This window comes from Cryptomeria japonica, chromosome 2 (genome assembly GCF_030272615.1).
Source record: "Cryptomeria japonica chromosome 2, Sugi_1.0, whole genome shotgun sequence".
NCBI lineage: Eukaryota > Viridiplantae > Streptophyta > Pinopsida > Cupressales > Cupressaceae > Cryptomeria > Cryptomeria japonica.
In genome coordinates this window covers 552013601-552032588 of record NC_081406.1, presented here as the reverse complement: position 1 = coordinate 552032588, position 18988 = coordinate 552013601, and positions in this window count along the sequence as shown.

Below are 18988 nucleotides of genomic sequence, written 5' to 3'. Positions count from 1 at the left end.
CATAACATCTTATTTTGGTAAGATAGTTTTAGGCTTGACCGACTTTTGTTACTATACCCAAAATTAGTGATTTCGGTAATGATGAATAGTAAGTTTCTTTGTTATATTTTATTTCATATGCACCCCCCGCAGTCATACCACGATCGAACTTTACTCCCCGCAATAAGTTTCTTTCTTTTTGGTGTAGACATGTTTTAGACAAAATATTTTTGCGCTTGGCAGAATAGCTCTGTTATATCGACACTTATGTTTTTGGTGAGACCTGGAGGGATTCACATCGATAAAGAAGATTTTTGGTGTAACTCAGCTTTTTGGAGGAGGTTATATTCACTGTGTTGGTGTTGCCTGCTACTCCGAAATGATACCTTTATCATTGAAATACACACTCTGTCTTGTCGAAAAATGACTTATTTGCAATGAGTATCTTAATGTCTCTCCTTGAAGCTATATGTTGAGCTCTACCCTTGTGGAAGCCCATTTATTCCACATATAGAAATTTTGCAACATCATCTTTTCTATTCATGTCTTTCATTAAAGAACTTGTAACAGTAAGATCCTTACCTGGTAGATAAATAAACCATTCTTCTCAAACCATTATCCATAGATTTACAGAGTGGAGTGTCAGTAAAGTAAAGAGTCTTCTCTTAGGTTAGTACAGAAAATCTTGGCATTAGGATTTACCCAAGGTCTATGAAAATGGCTCTTTAAGGATTTGAGGAAAACTAAATTTTGCAAAAAGTTAAGGTTCCAATAGGTTGTATCCATTAATTTTGTTAGACAAATAAAAAAGGAAGGATTGATTTTTTCTATACAAACAAGTCCATATCAGGGGAACCATGTATATCTATGTTTTTTGTTACTTTTCTTTTATAATTTTACATTGATTTATGATATATTTCTCCATGATCTTATTCCTCACATTAATAAAATTTGAAATAAATGTTTCCACCTTCATGGAAATAATTTCTAGATGATGTTTCATGTCATTTTGCATTAGGATGAGTAACTCTTGAAAATATACTTTCATTATTAGTCTAATCCATAACACAATATCTAATGGGTTGAATTCTCAAGAAAGTTAAAAAAATTATTTCTTTAATATAATTTGAATTCCATTCTTCTACCTTGGAATCTAGGATGCTAATGTAGCTTTGAGATATTGATTTAATCTTGAATTTTTTCCTTGTGGCTGAAGTTTTCTTATTTTTTTAATTTTTGTTCCATAATACAAAAACATATTTTTCATACATATGGCTTATTTTTGTTGAAATAGAAAGTATATATGTTTAAAATAGAGTAAAATATAAATTTTAGGTAGTTTTAATTTAATTCTTTAAATTATATCACAATTAAAATTTTAGAAATCTTTCACTCATCTCCTATGGTATATCTTTTTTTCTATTTCAAGACTTGTTCATTTGTCTTGAATTGATCTTGTTGTATCACAAATTTATTAAACCCAATTTTATTTTTAGAAATACAATCATTCACTTCTTACCTTTATCCTTTTTACCTAGAGCTAACCAAACACAAATTTGCATGATATGTTTCTATTTCCTTGTCTTTAAAGGAATTCGATATATTTATTTTAGTCATTCATAATTTAGAGATAAATTTGACTATTATCCACATTTACACACTCTAAATGTTGCACTAAAAAGAATCTAGTTCTACATATTTTAGGAGCATTTGCATGATTGGAGATTTTCATATTCTATCATTATTTAATTTAGGGGCATTTGCATAATTGGAGATTTTGATATTCTTTAATTATTTAATTTCTAGGTTATGATCCAAACAAAATCTTCTTGTGATGGAATGATAAAAATTTAATGCATTATGATTCTCCTAATGTGTAATAGCATATAATCAATAATAATTCATATGTGCTTGGTCATAAATACCAATAGCTCTTATACGCACATCATCTAATACAAAATCATTTATAATAACTGAATTATCAATCAAATATTACTTAAGTCGCACTTCATGGCAATCTAATATTTCTTTCTAAATTTCATGATGAACGAATGCAATGAAAACTCAAATATTCTTCAGCAAGAATGATATATATTTCATACTCCACAATAAAATAGAAGTCTATTTTATAATAATTCAATATTCATTTTTAGCTCTTTTTAAGTCTATGAAAAAATAATATTCATTTTTAACTCTTTTTTGAGTTATTTTGTATAAAACAATCAAATGACCATCAATTTCATTCAAAAATTGAAATTTTAACTTATACTTTTTCTGCCATTGTAGGAAGCATCTCGGCTTAAATATAGATGTACTAATTGATAAAATATGTTGAACATTAAAAAATATTGATTTTGGTAATCCAATAGTTTTGATAAATGGAAGAAACTAATGTTTATTTTCCTCTGGATACTTAATGTATTTCATGTACATAAATCACCTATACATTATGGTTAACATGCTAATCACTTAAATAGAATACGTGTTTTCAAATAAATAATCTACACATTCTGGTCAATGAACAAATAACTTCATCTCTTCCATTTTTATAAATATTTTATTTAATGATATGTAATGAAAATCTATTGGATTTTGAAAAATTTAGTACATAATATAATGTATTCTTATTGTTTGGAGAAGTTCAAAATGAATCTTAATATCTTTCATTTAACTCAAATGTTTATCAAACACAACAATATTATTATAATGTAATATAAATTTATTGGATTTATAAAAAAAATACATAATATAATGTGGTTTTACTTTTTAAGACAAGTTTGACATCAACCCACTTTTATATAGAACAATCAAGCAAAACATACAAATTAATCTCTTCCATTTAATTCAAATATCTATTATATGGAAACAACATATTATAATGTAATATAAATTTATAGGATTTAAATAATATATAATAAAATGTATTGTTATTTTTTGAACAATTTTGAAGTGAACCCACTTTTATATAAAATATTCAAACACAACATATAATTTTGATGTGTCATCTTTATTATTTTGAATGTCACATATATTTTTATATTCATTCATTCAACAAAAAAAATTATTATCACTAATACAATTTTTATTTGTATTCTAATTATATTTTTTAAGAAATTATTTAAGAATATAATATAAGTAATAGTAATAAGAATCATATCATATAGTCCTGATACTTGACATTGTAGCTCCACAACAATAATCATATCTTATATTCTTGGTACTTGTTTTTGTAGCCCACACATGTATCATCATTAAAATTTCCAATTATGATGTAGATAGTTCTATGAACTTACATGTGAATATATGAAATAATACTATATTCCAAGGGATTGTCACTCAGTATCAAAATAATAGAAGATATAGAATAATTATTAAAATAGTATTATCTTAAGAGTCAATATACAATGATGAACATTAAACCCAATAACTTAGATCAAATAAATAAGAAAAAATAAATGCAACATATAGAAAGATTTGTTGAAAAAAATTCTTAACAAAAACAAATCATAATAAGTTGTAATTAACATATAATGAATGTCATTTCCTAAAAATTATATTTAAGAAGTCTCTAATCTATGCCTTGTTTAAAATTAAACCAACATAATTTTATATCTAAAGCCTAAAAGTAGTGATCATTAACAAACTGTATTTCCACTTTCTAACTCTAAAAATAGTTAGTAATGTTTCACTTCTAATATAATTACCCTGATTGAATGGTGAATTTGTTTACATCAAATGAGCCCATACAAGGCAAAAGATCAAAGAACGAAAAAAATAAATGGTTTAGCTATATACCCTTGCATTTCCAAATCTCATTGCTATTTCATCACAAAGATGATCCAAAGAACAAATATTCAACCATTAATGTCACAACAACTTAGGCTAAGAAATTTTTTCATTCCAATGTGAATACAAAAGTAGAAGACAAGTATGAAAAAAGAAAGATGATATCAATTCTGAGTGGAGGCAGAGACATAATGCTCATGTACCCTCACCTGATTTTCTTCCCACCACAACCTCGCCTAACTTTCGCTAAACACTTCATGACTTCTATGATACCAATTATTGAACCCAAGGTAGGACTAAGAGGGGGGGTAAATCAGCCTAAAGAAATAAATTACTGTAGCACATAAATAATTAACCAACAATACATATCAACACATGAACACCAAGATTTATACATGGAAAATCCAAATAGGAAAAAACTATGGTGGGAGTCAACACATGAGATAATCCACTATATATGAAATGATTACAAAAGGGAGGTCACTACTCTAGACTTGCACACCAAGGATAACTAATCATGGGGAAAAGATACAAACCTGAAGCTAACTGCACTCAAGAAAAGATACAAAAAAATAATCTGAAAAGAAGGATCTCCTGATCATGAAGTTGTCCTTGAACTTTGCATCAAGCAACCAACGTCAACACACACAACTCTGATCTCATCTACCAACACTCTATCTCAACTCTTTGCAATAGTCTTCAACACAACTTACATATCATTCGAACGCAACCCTTTTTCTCTGCTTAAACTTCCTCTGATCGTCACTCTTTCCCACATCATCTACACACTCACACACATCACACACCTCTCCTCTTCTTCACACCTCTTCACACATCTTCACACATATACCTTATATATAAGATAGATCATCAAATCTTAAATTGAGTCAACCTGAATCAAAAAACTTTCTAAACCAAAAACACGCACGTTGATCCACTCCAGGAGAAAGAGAGGACCAAAACATGTCTCCCAAGGATTAATGCACTGATTTGCAATCACCAAAATCTAACCGACAACATATCCACACACTACGCATCAATATAAGCAATCATCGATAAAAAAATATAAGCTCTAATGCACATAACTCAAATCCGTATCTCCACACACTATGGTGAGACCCATACCATATCAATCACGCTTCCACAAATCATATTCGGGCCTAGGGATAAGTCAAACATAGGGGTATGTGCACAAAGATGGTGGTCAGAAAAGTGGACACCACCCAAAAAAAATGGAAAAATAAGCAGCACGTACGTGGTTTTAAAATTTGAAATTCCCACGTACGCGCTTAGGTTTGTTCTTCTCAAGCCTAGAGAAGATAGCGCATACGCACTTCTTTTAGGAAAATGAGCACGTATGCGCTACGCCTAGGAAAATAAGTGTGTACGCACTGCTCGTAGGAAAATGAGGGTGTACACACTAATAATCCAAATATAACCATGTACGCGGTGCTTGGTGAAAAAAGTTTTTAAAAAAAAATTGGGTCTCATTTACCCGTGAATAGGGCGTTTTTTACTTCATTTTTTTTCCATTTACTCTCCTAAACCACTAACGGGGTGCTAGATTTGTCCTCCAAGCTATGGATCAAGGTTAGTTTTTGTTTATTTTTGTCTTTCTTTTCCGTTTGTTCAATTTGTTTTACATTTTGAATTTAATTTCATTAATTTTGATTAGGTTTTTTCATTTTTTGTTTCAAAAACCAGATTCTTCTAATCTAGAACAAGAACAACCAAATGCACCTCCTAAAAACCCACAAGAACAACCAAATGCACCTCCTGAAAACCCACAAGAACAACCAAATGCACCTCCTAAAAACACACAAGAACAACCCCCAATTCCTCCTTTTGACCGCACACTCGAAACACAGGAGCAATTAATTAATCACTTAGGACAATATACATCTAAAATCAATAGACTGATTGTTAAATTGAAAACTTTTGAACTTGAGCATCATCAATCCCTCGCCACTAGCCTAGAAACATTAGCTAGTGGTGCCATAGTTGTTTCCACACAAATTACCAAATGGGGAAGCTTTAGGGATAGGTGTCGTCAATTCTATGCCGATGGGCTATCATACGATGGAGTAAAAAACAAAAATATTACTAAACAATAAATATGTACCCTTTTCATTGATCCCAAAACTAGTTAGTCATTACCTCTTAATGCAAAGAGGTTTCCCATACATTGGTGTACCAATGTGCAGATGAAGAATCTTTTTTGGCAGAGGTGGTGGATGGTCTTTGATGATCCACCTTGTAATAATTATGAGGTGCCATTATATTTTTTGAGAAAAGTATTTTATGAGTTTGTGCTCAATGTGCGCCCAAACTATTTTGACATGAGAGAGTTCCATGGTAAAGGTGGTGGCTCAGCCCAAAATAGACCTGGAGCCCGTAGGCGATTACCTGCAGAGAGTCGCTGCCCCCTAGCACCCAAACCCAAGGTGCATCAGGTTGTCCCAGTAGAGTTGAAAGAGTCGATGGAGCTGCAAACTCTTCAAGCGGCCACATCATTGACTGGTGCCATCATCCAACATGGGACGTCATTAGTACACCCTATTGTATTGGATGATGAGAAATTAGGTGGCGACAGAGAACCCATCCAATATATGTGTGTCAGTTGCTCGAGGATATGCTCGGGGATAGATGATGCAGCTGATGTAGATGGATCCTCATCTCATTTGTGCATGATTTGCAGGAGTAGGTGTCAAGCCCACACGGTTGAGGATTTTGCGCTGACAGATGAGTTGATGATCATGGTGTTTGCCCATGAGCCACAGACACATGTGTGTTGATTTGAATTCATAGCATTTTATTTATCAGTCACTTTAAATTTGTAATTACATAAATGAATTTTCATTTATACATCGATTTAAATTGAGACAAATAATATGCATTTCAGGATGCAGCATCGGTATCCCATACTCCTCCCCCAATTACTATAGCTACAACTTCGATGCCTGAGGTATACATTTTGTAACATATTAAAATAGAATAGTACACTTTGAATTCAAAAAAATACAAGATATACTAACTATCTTTAATGCTTGGTCCAATTTCTGGTTTGTAGATGTTGACAAGGGACGAAATGTCCCAAATTGATGACATCATGCTCTTAGTGATCGATTTTGGCCTACAAGACTATACGGTATCATATTTTGTACAACCCTTTTTATGTATTGTTTTTATGGAATATGCAAGTCATTTCATTTTAGATTTTTTAAATTATGTTTAATTTATTATCTGTACTAATATCTCATGTTAATTTTGTTTTTTTAGGGTACCCCCTCCGCGTCTACGGGTCGTCCTAAGAAAAAGAATTCATCGAAGACGCCAAAATGTAGGAAGAAGGTAATTGAACATATTTTTAGTTGTACAATTGTTTGAAAATGTTGAAATCAAATATTAGTTGGGGTTTGTAGATTGATTAGTGTTTTTTGTCTATTTTACATGTACAGCGGCCATTGAGCTATGTGGATTTATTGAATGCACCTGATTCGCTCGTGGATCAAGAGAGGGCAGAGGTATGCATATCTACTTAATTTTCTTGATTTTATGATTATATGCACGCATACATGTGAACTTGTGATATATTATAATCTTATAATTTTTTCATACAGGAAATATCCATACCTATTTCATCAATGGCGAACCCCCCTCCTTGCATTGGAGAAGCATCTCAGGATCTGGTACACTTTTGTTTGATATGTAAAATTAATTGTTTTTAACCTTCAATACTTATCATTATATTAATTGTATTTAATCTTTGAATATTTTTTGTATAGGTAATAGCGACAGTTTCTACATCGATGGTGAGCCATCCTTAGTCCATTGGAGAAGCATCTTAGGCACAAGTACGTCATTGTTCTCTATATTATAGCTTTTAAGTGTTTTTGATATATTTATGTTAGTACATTGTATTAATTGTACATTTAATCTACAATAGACCCCTTCGCGGTATGACCATAACGTGGATTCATTTAAGTATGTCTTCAAGAAAACTCCTAAGAGTGACAAGGAGAGGAGAGCAAAGACATTAGCTCCTAGATTAGCCGATGAGGTAATCTACATTTCAATTGCAAAGGAATTAAAGTTAAATGCATAGTTATGTTGTTAATTGTGAACTATTTTCTACAAAAGAATTCTAACTTGGGTTTTGAATTGTGGTTTTGCAGCCATCTACAGAGCCACGTATTGCATCAAAGAGGCTTGATTTTGATGATCCACCACAAGTTTAGGATCATATAGTGTTAGTTTTGGTCATAGAATGACCAATACATGTAGATATATTCTACATTTTTATTGTATATCGATTTGGACATGGCATATGCCACATTTTTGTAATACTTGTATTGACTTGGCAGACATGCCTTATATATATATATATATATATATCGATATTCGATCCAATAAATGTGTACTGAGTTCATTATTTTGTATTTGTGGTATTTTGTGGTTGTCCTTTTATAAATTTAAATGAATATTTGCATATGTAATCAATAATATGAATGTAAACAACAAAAATATATGATATAAAACATTGCAATCATGGAATATGATTTGATAAAATTTCTAAATGTTGAATTAACCCTACAAAATTCCTTCTATTTAGTTCATTATTGTGTATTCGTTGTATTTGGTGGTTGCCCTTTTATAAATTTAAATGAATATTTGCATATGTAATCAACAATATGAATATAAACAACAAAAATTGACAATATGAATATAAAGAACAATATATGTTTGGTGCGAGAGCACCCTCACGTTCGCAATGGTCAAATTTTATTCGTTGTATGCACAAACCAACATTCCAAGAGTGTTTGGGTGGGAAGTTTTACACTAGGCATGCCCCTGTCGTGCATCCCAAAGCACTGGAATGTCGAGAGTCATACCATACCAGTGCGATCTCTCAAGTGCCCTGAGTCCAAAAAATTGTCAAAATTTGATGGACTGTTTCTTCAAATCCAGGACACATATGGTCAATCCGTTTGAACCTGTGGGGTCACATGAGGCTCCTCTACAATGGTCTGTCTCGGTTTTTGACGAGTCTGCAATTGGTAGCATTTTTTCGCCTACTGCAAAAATCGTCAGTTGCATGCAATGCAAAGTTGCTAGATTGGCTAGAATTGATTCGATTCCCTGTGTGTACAAACCGACGTCATGAGCGCATCCGGGTGGGAAGGTTTACGCTTGGCATGCCCCTATCATGCATCCCAAAGTGTCAGAATGTCGAGAGTCATACCGTACTGGTGCGATCTCTCAAGTGCCCTAAGTCCAAAAAATTATCAAAATTTGATGGATTGTTTCTTCAAATCCAGGACACATATGGTCGATCCATTTAAATGCATGGGGTCTCTTGAGGCTCCTCTACAATGGCCTCTCTCAGTTTTTGACAAGTCGGAGCCATTTTCAATTGGTAGCATTTTTTCGCATGCTGCAAAAACCATCAGTTGCATGCAATGCAAAGTTGTAAGATTGGCTAGAATTGATTCGGTTCGTCATGTGCACAAACCGACGTCATGAGAACATCTAGGTGGGAAGGTTTATGCTAGGCATGCCCCTATCATGCATCCCAAAGCACCAAAATGTTGAGAGTCATACCGTACCGGTGCGATCTCTCAGGTGCCCTGAGTCCAAAAAATTGTCAAAATTTGACGGATTGTTTTTTCAAATCCAGGTCACATATGGTCAATATTTTTGAACCCATGGGGTCGTGTGAGGCTTCTCTACAATGGCCTATCTCGGTTTTTGACGAGTTAGAGCCATTTTCAATTGGTAGCATTTTTTTGCCTGCTGCAAAAACTGTCAGTTGCATGCAATGCAAAGTTGCCAGATTGGCTAGAATTGATTTGGTTCATCATGTGTACAAACCGACGTTGCGAGCACGTCCAGGTGGGAATTTTTACACTAGGCATACCCCTGTTGTGCATCCCAAACCGTCGGAACGTTGAGTCATACCATACCGATGCGATCTCTCAAGTGCCCTGAGTCCAAAAAAAGGTCAAAATTTGACAGACTATTTCTTCAAATTCAGGACACATATGGTTGATCCGTTTGAACCCATGGGGTCGTGTGAGGCTCCTCTACAATGGTTTATCTTAGTTTTTGATGAGTCAGAGCCATTTTCAATTGGTAGCATTTTTCGCTTGCTACAAAAATCATCAGTTGCATGCAATGCAAAGTTGTTAGATTGGCTAGAATTGATTTGGTTTGTCATGTGCATAAATAGACGTCGCGAGCGCTTCCAGGTGGGCAGGTTTACACTAGGCATGCCCCTGTCATGCATCCCAAAGCGTTGGAACATCGAGAGTCATACCGTACCGATGCGATCTCTCAAGTGCACTGAGTCCAAAAAAATGTCAAAATTTGATAGATTGTTTCTTCAAATCCAGGACACATATGGTCGATCCATTTGAACCCATGGGGTTGCATGAGACTCCTCTACAATGGCCTGTCTCGGTTTTTGACGAGTCGGAACCATTTTTAATTAGTAGCATTTTTTGCCTGCTGCAAAAACCGTCAGTTGCATGCAATGCAAGGTTGTCAGATTGGCTAGAATTGATTTGGTTCATCGTGTGCAAAAACCGATGTCGTGAGCATGTCTGGGTGGGTAGGTCTACGCTAGGCAAGCCCCTATCATGCATACCAAAGCGCCAAAACATCGAGTCATACTGTACCGACGCAATGTAGAAGTTGCTTGACAACTTTTTTGACAATTTTTTTGACAACAATGACAATTTTTGCTCAAATTGTATCTAGTCTCAATCTATGACCCCTATGACCCGATAATGACTCAAATAATTCTCTATGATTATATAAGAATCAAGAATGCTCATGATTGACGAGGGACACATCACATATACTCAAAACATAGTCACAAAACATTGACACACAAAATAGTCACAAAACATTGTCACATATTATTAAAAAATTTGCCTCTAAATATGGTCAAATCAGCTCTTGGCTATTTGATTATACAAAAAAATGTCTTACAAATCATCTCATGGGCTTTTATACAAAATTTGGCATTACAATATGTGCGATTCAACTCATCGCCATTTTAATATACAAATCATCTCATGGGCTTTTATACAAAATTTGGCATTACAATATCTGCGATTTAGCTCATCGCCATTTTAATAGACAAAATTTGGCATGTACATATGTACAAATCAACTCATTGCCATTTAAATATATAAAATTATGCCCCTAAACATGTAAAAATCAGCTCATGGGCATTTATTTATATAAAAAATGAATATAGAACAATTCGTCGACAATTTATACAAAATTCTCAAAATCATTCTACTCTGAACCGTAGATTCAATCAAGTGAGCCTTCAGGATCGGCTCTAACGCGTATTGTGTCAAGTATTGCCTCATGGTCAGATTCATGAACTTTCCATAAAATCTTGTTGTGAGGTCTACCACGATACTTCATCAAATGAATATTTGTTGCAACAACAAGGTTAGAGAAATGAAGAATATGTCTATGTGTTTCAAAGTCCTCGAACAACCAAACATCAAAATTCTTGATAGGGTATCTCTAAAGCCATGTTCCTGTCATGACAACAGACCCTATTGGGTACTCAATACCCAATACGTCAATGATTGTGGTTGTCAATTTTCTTTTAGGCTCAACACAACGACACAAATAGTAATATGTTGCTTCTTCATTGTTCTCTTCTGCAACAACTGCATACACATGACCTTCATTTTATAAAGTGTTAATTAATAGCAAAAATAAAGTATTATGTACAACAAAATGAACCAAAAAGAATACTTGCAAAAAAAAAAAAACTAAAAAAATCACTTTAATCCACTAGATCGGATACATGGTCAAAATCCACTGATGTCTCCATCTAGCTCAATTATAGTTCTCTGGGAATTCAATATGAATCAATGGGAACCAACGGTCTACAAGACCATTTGTCAACCCACTCTTGTGATTCACATTCTTCCCACAAACAATACATGCATGAAGAGAAAAAGCATACCATTTGTCTCATATAAATTACCAGTGAACTTGAATTTGAACTCATAAATGAGTGCATGTCACTCGATCCTGCAACTGTACAACAATCTAGATAGTTTTCAATGTTAGATTTAGTGATCAACCAAAAATATCTACGAACCATTGGCCTACCTGGATTACTTGGACCCATCGTAGACTTACACCATCGCACAATTGTTTCTGCATTTATCAACTCAGTACCACCTTCGTACTTCAATTCTTCCCTAGCTAGGGCTCTTTTGACACATGCTCCTGCACCATTGTGCTCTCCCTTACCATGTCCAACCTCAGTGAAATTCCAAAAATGTTGTACAATGCTTGTCATATGCATCCTTGTCAACCAATAAAACATCCTTGCATTCTTGAATTGTGCAGTGCAATTATCTGACCATATTAAGTGTCAGTTGTATCGTATGCTCCTTTCCCTTAAACTATCATAGAAAACTTTAAAGCATCCTTGTACAAACTCCGATGAATGAGTATGATCATCACTTATGTAGAAGTGATACTCTCTTACAACCTTTCTATCCTCCTCTGTGCTATCATCTGCATGCATGAATGCTATGTGTACAAAAATAAAAACTTGTGTAGAGTGATAATACATGGATTGCACTTCATTTTGAGGTTGTAGTTTATAATTTTTTGTGAAATCAACGATGGAGATAATGGTGCCAAGAGGAAATGTGTCCTTACATAACTTGAATTTCTCATCTAACCATCGAGCTCTATGTGTATGCATTATGTACTCATAAACTAGTTTCTCTTGAAACATTTTCATAAATTGAGCTACACATATATCATTTTTCACTAGCTCACATCTCTTCAAATCTTTTCCATCTTTAACTCCATATGTGACTGTCTTGTATTTTTTGAAAGAAACTAGTTTTGTACCAATTTCATGCATTCTCTCCAAATGTACACATCTTGGTAAACATTGCAAACCACCACATATAGCACAAGAACCTTCCAAACAAGGCATCTTATAATAAATGCAACCATCATGTCTATTACATAGCACACTTGAAATAAATTCTCTTACCGACTTAGGAGGTGCTTGTATATTACATTCCTGCAAAACATCGTTAGTGTGCAAAGTAGAACAAATATGACAAAAAATATCATAATGAATGGGAAATTCAATATGCATCCTACAACAACATGTGGTGCGTATATGATTAATCTTAATATCAAAAGGTTTTGCCATTTCAAAAAATATTTGAGAAATTCTTATTTGAGGAAACTTTTGAAGGAATCTTTCATAAAATTTAGTTTAAGTCATATCCAAATAGTGTTTGGCATGTGGCTCATGATTTGCAGACCCAATTCGCCTTCTGACAACATCTCTTTGGTTGGGTGAAACTCTTGTGTTGTCATGTCAAAAATTTTCACTTTAATGAAAATCACAATTGGACCACTGGGTGTAAGGAACACTAGATAGGTGTACCAAAAGAACAAACTATAGAAGAAGGGAAATGTTCTCACTTAACCAGGTGTGAGTAGATAGAGGGAAAATGTACCAATTGGTATTAGATTTCGTACAAGTAGGAATACCCAAGAGAATTTCATATTACAGGAATTTACTTTCTCAATTGGTAGCACTCATAGTACAATCACATTTGATTCTTATGAACAATTGATGTCAATTGGTGTCTATGTCCTCCATCTTATATGTTGTTGGTTGAGAAGATAGTGGTCAAAGGGGGAGAGTGCACCATATAACTGGTGGAGAATGAATTAGGTGGAGGGATGCCCCAACCCTTTGTCATTGTTGTCAAAGGGGGAGAATGAGGCTGGTGAAGGAACAGAGTGTGTTGACATCAATGCCAAAGGGGGAGATTGTTGGCATTGTGTTGTCATTGATGTCAAGTGGTATGGGATGATAACTGACATTTAAGTGTTGGAAACCGGTATGAAATGTCAATTGGTAGGTATGTTCCCGGTATGTAGGTGCAAGCAAGAGAATGTCTACTAGAATGGAACATGAAAATTGAAATGTAATAGTGTGAGACTGTTGGAATGTTGGAGTCATGAAGATTATCAATCTGCAAACAATAAGGAGATCCACCGGTGAGCATATATGAACATGGAGAAGACAAACCAACAGAGTGAATGGTTGTTGGATCACATGAAGTATGGACACGAAACTGGAAGCAATCCAAGTCAATATGATCTATCGGTAAGGTCCTTAACACTAGTCGTGTGTCTTGGTTGGTGAATGAACTAAAAAAGACATAGTAGACTGGGTTGAGTTGGATGGTGTCTGAGGACGACACGTCATGCAGTGGCAGGCAAACCGTCCATCGACATGATAGGTAATGAGCAGGTCGACTTTAAATAAGGAACTCGTAAATCATGGGTGAATGACAGAAGAAGTGTGGCTCAAGGCGGATCAAGATGTAGAATCTTTTTGGTGAGATAAATCAAGTAGGACAATCCGACCTTTGTGCTCGTTGGTCGAAGGAAACAATTGAGGCATTAATGGTGAATGACAGAGCAAGGCCAAAAAACAAGTTGCAGGTCGCTAAATATAGAAAGCACATACAAATATCATCAGAAATGGCGGTGATGTTTGATCTACTGCAGATCATCAATTGAGGAGATGAGATCTGATTATATTTGATATGGATTTACTCAATGGAGAAAAACCCTAATGTGCCTAGTTTGAATGTAGGTTTTGGTGGGAACATTCAAGTATAAACATGCAGACTAAAGACTTAAGTTGATGATGCTAGATGCCAAAAAAGATAGTGTAACCGAGAGAGTAGAGAGTGATCAGAGAGAGGATCAAAAGAATCTAAGTGTTGGAGTTGACTAAGAGAGAGGTTGAACTGGTAGAAGGTTTATCAGAAGAGAATCGACAAGGGAAATTGAGGAAGAAAGCTGCTAAAGGTGAAGGAGAAAATAGAGTGTACCAGTGGAGGTTATGCAAGACAGAATCAGGGCAGAAAAGGTATAAACAGAGGACAGTGGATCGATAGAGAACTGAATAGAGGAGAACCAGTAGAGAAGAGTTAAACTAGTAAAGTATTTAGATTTCAAGTGTTACAAAAACTCTTTTGTAACAACGCTACAATTATTGTATTGATTTGATCTATTGTATCTCTTTGAGTTGGAGCTCGGTGGTCCTTGGGTTGGTGCCCTAAATCAGGGGTTGGTGCCCTAAAATCAGGGGTTGGTGCTCCTTGGATTGGTGTCCTAAAATTTGTAACTATGTTTATTGTGAGGCTGGATTGGAGCAGTAGACTCCAGCAGCATTTCTCACCAAGGTTTTTCCCACATTGGGTTTTCCTCGTATATTCAGTGTTATGTGTTTTGTGTCCTTGTGTGTTTGCATTTGATCACTTACCTTATCTCACTAGTATATCCTCCTTGTGTCTAATTTAATTCTAATATTTATTAAATGACAACAACATATTATAATGTATAAACAATTACACAACTTGATGACATATTATCTAATTACTTTAAATTTGTAATTAATAACATCAAATAAGGAATAGTAATTTTGAAATGAGGAGTACAAGCGCTAGGATAGGAGCTAGGGCTTTAGTGGAGGTCGATGGAGGGGAAGATGATGCAGAAGACGATGACGGAAATGGAGTGGTGGCTCGGAGCGTGGTGTGGATTGCTTCAGTTTTGCCCCTATCTTTCTTTTCTCTGTGGGGTTTGGTGCACGTGCAGAGCAGTTGGAGAGTGTTTCCTATTGTGAGTGGAGGGTGCAGGGTGAGGGTTTCTGTCACTAGTGTCTTGGCTGTAGACGTGGCAACTATTCTCTATGATCCTCCCTGCGGGTCTTGGCTTAGGATTTATTCCTTGCATGCCCTTCCTGTTGGTGTTGTTGCATTTGGGGGGAGAGTCTGCGATGGTTTTTTTGTGGTTGCTGCTTTTAGGTTAGCCGCTTTGTTGTGTGCAGAGACTTTGGATGACTGTTTTTGAAGGGGTGTTGTAGAGGTGGTTGAGTTGTCTTCGGTTACGACTGGTGTTGAAGGGCCTCGCATGGGTGTCATTCAGATGATCCCCACATTTGGTATTTGTAGTTGCTAGTTGTGGGTGCCCTTGGAGTTCTTTTTGGTGTCTAATTTAGGTGTGGTTGGTTTTTCTCTACCCTCCCAAGTTGTTTGTCGGTTGCTTTGGGGGCCCTTTACTTTCCTTGGCCGCTTGGAGTAGGGGTTGTTTCGATTGTTTGGTCTTGTGAGGGTTTTGTGGGCAGCCTCTGGCTCTTCGTGTGAGCAACCCTTTGGTCTATCTCTTGTTGGGGTTTTCGGATGCTCTGCTTCCCTGACTTTTTGGAGCTTTCTCTATGATGGGTTGCTCTCCTATAGAGGTGGAGAGGTTGTTTCTGTGCTGGATGATGAGAGATGTTCTTAGGGTACCAAGTTGCTTTCCTTCTTGTCTTATCAAGGTGATACTTTCTCCTATTGAAGTGGAGATTAGGTATGGAGGTGTGGTTTGGGATTTACTGGTTGCGTTTGGACTTTCTGGGTTGTTGGTATTTTGTCTTTTGTATCCTTTTAAGGTGAATCTCTCTTCTATTGAGGTGAAGAGATGGGATGAAGGATCTTTTCAACTGTTGTTGTCTAGGTTGCTGGTAGGGTTGGCCTGTTTTCTCCCTCATGTGTCTCTTCCCAATAAGATCTGGGGTTTTTGTCTAACCCCTACAACCCAGTTTTCTTTTTGGTTTGCGGGAGCCAGTCAAAAGCCTCATGGTTCTTTTTGTTTTTGGGGGTTGTTTCTTAGCCCAGTTGTTCCTTTAAGTTGTGGGATCCTTGTAATACCCACTTTCTAGCTGGATGCTAGCAATTTTCAAAGTCCCACCTTGGCTTTCTTTTATTTTTGGTTAGGAGTAGGTTTTGTTTCTGGTAGCTTGAGGCTAGTTTTCAAGTTAAGGGAGCCTGGGAAAACCCTTCTTTGGTTGAGGGATCCTATAAAAATCCTTTGCTACACGTTTTGGGAGCCAATTTAAAATCCAAACTGAAGGTTAGGGGAGCCTTTCAAAACCTTTTGTGTCTAGATTGTGAATGTATGGTTATCTATTGTAATCGGGTTTGGTTGAAGTTTATGGGTGCCTAGAATCATCCATGGTACCTGTTAAAGGTTATGGGAGCCTTTGTAAAACCCTTGTGCATGTATTAGGCGCTAACCTTTTCTGTCTTGGCTGAGTTTGGGCTGTTGGTTTTCCATGTTCATATCTATTGACAACATTGTAATGTGGGTTCCAAATCCTGGTAAAATCTGAGGGTTTCAAGTCCCATCAAAACCTGTTGTTCGAGGTTTCAGGTCCCCCTCAAAACATGTTTTTTTCCTAATAAAAAACAACATATTATAATGTAGTATAAATTTATTGAATTTAAAAAATGAATACATAATATAATGTATTTTTAGTTTTTAGACAATTTTGAAGTGAACCCACTTTTATATAAAACACTCAAACAAAACATATACTTTTGATGTGTTATCTTTATTATTTTTGCATATCAAATATATTTTTAAATTCATTCATTAAAAAAAAAAATTATTAATAATACAACTTTTTTTATTATAATTATATTTTTTAAGTAATCATTTAAGAATATAATTTAAGTAATAGTAACAAGAATCATATCTTATATTCTTGGTACTTGTTTTGTAGCCCCACACATATCTTTATTAAAATGTCCAAATATGATGTAGGCACTTCTATAGACTATCATGCGAATCTTTAAAATAATAGTTTCTTTGAAGGAATTGCCACTCAATATCAAAATAATTTGTAGCCTCGCACACATCATCATTAATATTTCCAAACATGATGTAGACCCTTCTATGAACTTTCACGTGAATCTCTCAAATAATACTATATTCCAAAGAATTGTCACTGTTTGTAAAAATAATAGAAAATACAAAAGTATTATACTAGTCCTATTTTAAGAATCAAAATGAAAGGATAAACATTAAACCCAATAACTTAGATGGATCAAACAAACAAAAATGAATACAAACATATAAAAAGATTTGTTGGAAAAACATATTTAACAAGAACTCATAATAACTTGTAATTAACATATAATGAATATCCTTTATTTTTTATTTTTTATTTTTATAAAAGAGATTTATGAAACCTCCAATAAATCCACACGATTTTATATCTAAACCCTAAAAACGTTGGTCATTAACAAACCCTATTTCGACTTTCTAACTCTAAAAATAGCTAGTAATGTTCCACTTCTAATATAATACCCCTAATTGAATGGTGAATCTGTTTACATTAAATCAGCCCATCCAAGACAAAAGATCAGAGAACCAAAACAATTAATGGTTTAGCTATATGCCCTTGCATTTCCAAATCTCAAGCTATTTCATAAGAAAGATGATCCAGAGAACAAATATACAACCATTAATGTCACAACAAATTAGGCTAAGAAATTTTTTCCTTAGAATATGCATACAGAAGATAAGTATGAAATAAGAAAGTTGATCTCAAATCCCACTAGTGGTGGGTGAAGCCGTAGAGGCATGATGCTGACGCACCCTCACCCCATTTTCTTCCCACCAAACAAAGATGATCCAGAGAACAAATATACAACCATTAATTTATTCTCAAATATACAACCATTAATGTGAGAACAAATTAAGCTAAGAATTTTTTCCCTTAGAATGTGCATACAAAAGATAAGTATGAAATAAGAAAGTTGATCTCAAATCCCACTAGTGGAGGGTGAGGGCGGAGAGGCATGCTACTGATGCACCCTCACCTCATTTTCTTCCCTCCAAACAAAGATGATCCAAAGAACAAATATACAACCATTAATGTCAGAACAAATTAGGCTAAGAATTTTTTTCCTTAGAATGTGCATACAGAAGATAAATATGAAATAAGAAAGTTGATCTCAAATCCCACTAATGGAGGGTGAGGGCGCAGAGGCATGATGCTGACGCACCCTCACCCCATTTTCTTCCCACCAAACAAAGATGATCCAGAAAACAAATATACAACCATTAATGTCAGAACAAATTAGGCTAAGAATTTTTTTCCTTAAAATGTTCATACAGAAGATAAGTATGAAATAAGAAAGTTGATCTCAAATCCCACTAGTGAAAGGTGAGGGCGCAGAAGCATAATGTTGACGCACCCTCACCCCATTTTCTTCCCACCACAACCTCGCCTGCCTTTCACTAAACACTTGACGACTGCACCCATTTCAATTCAATTCATTTTCTATAATCACTATAC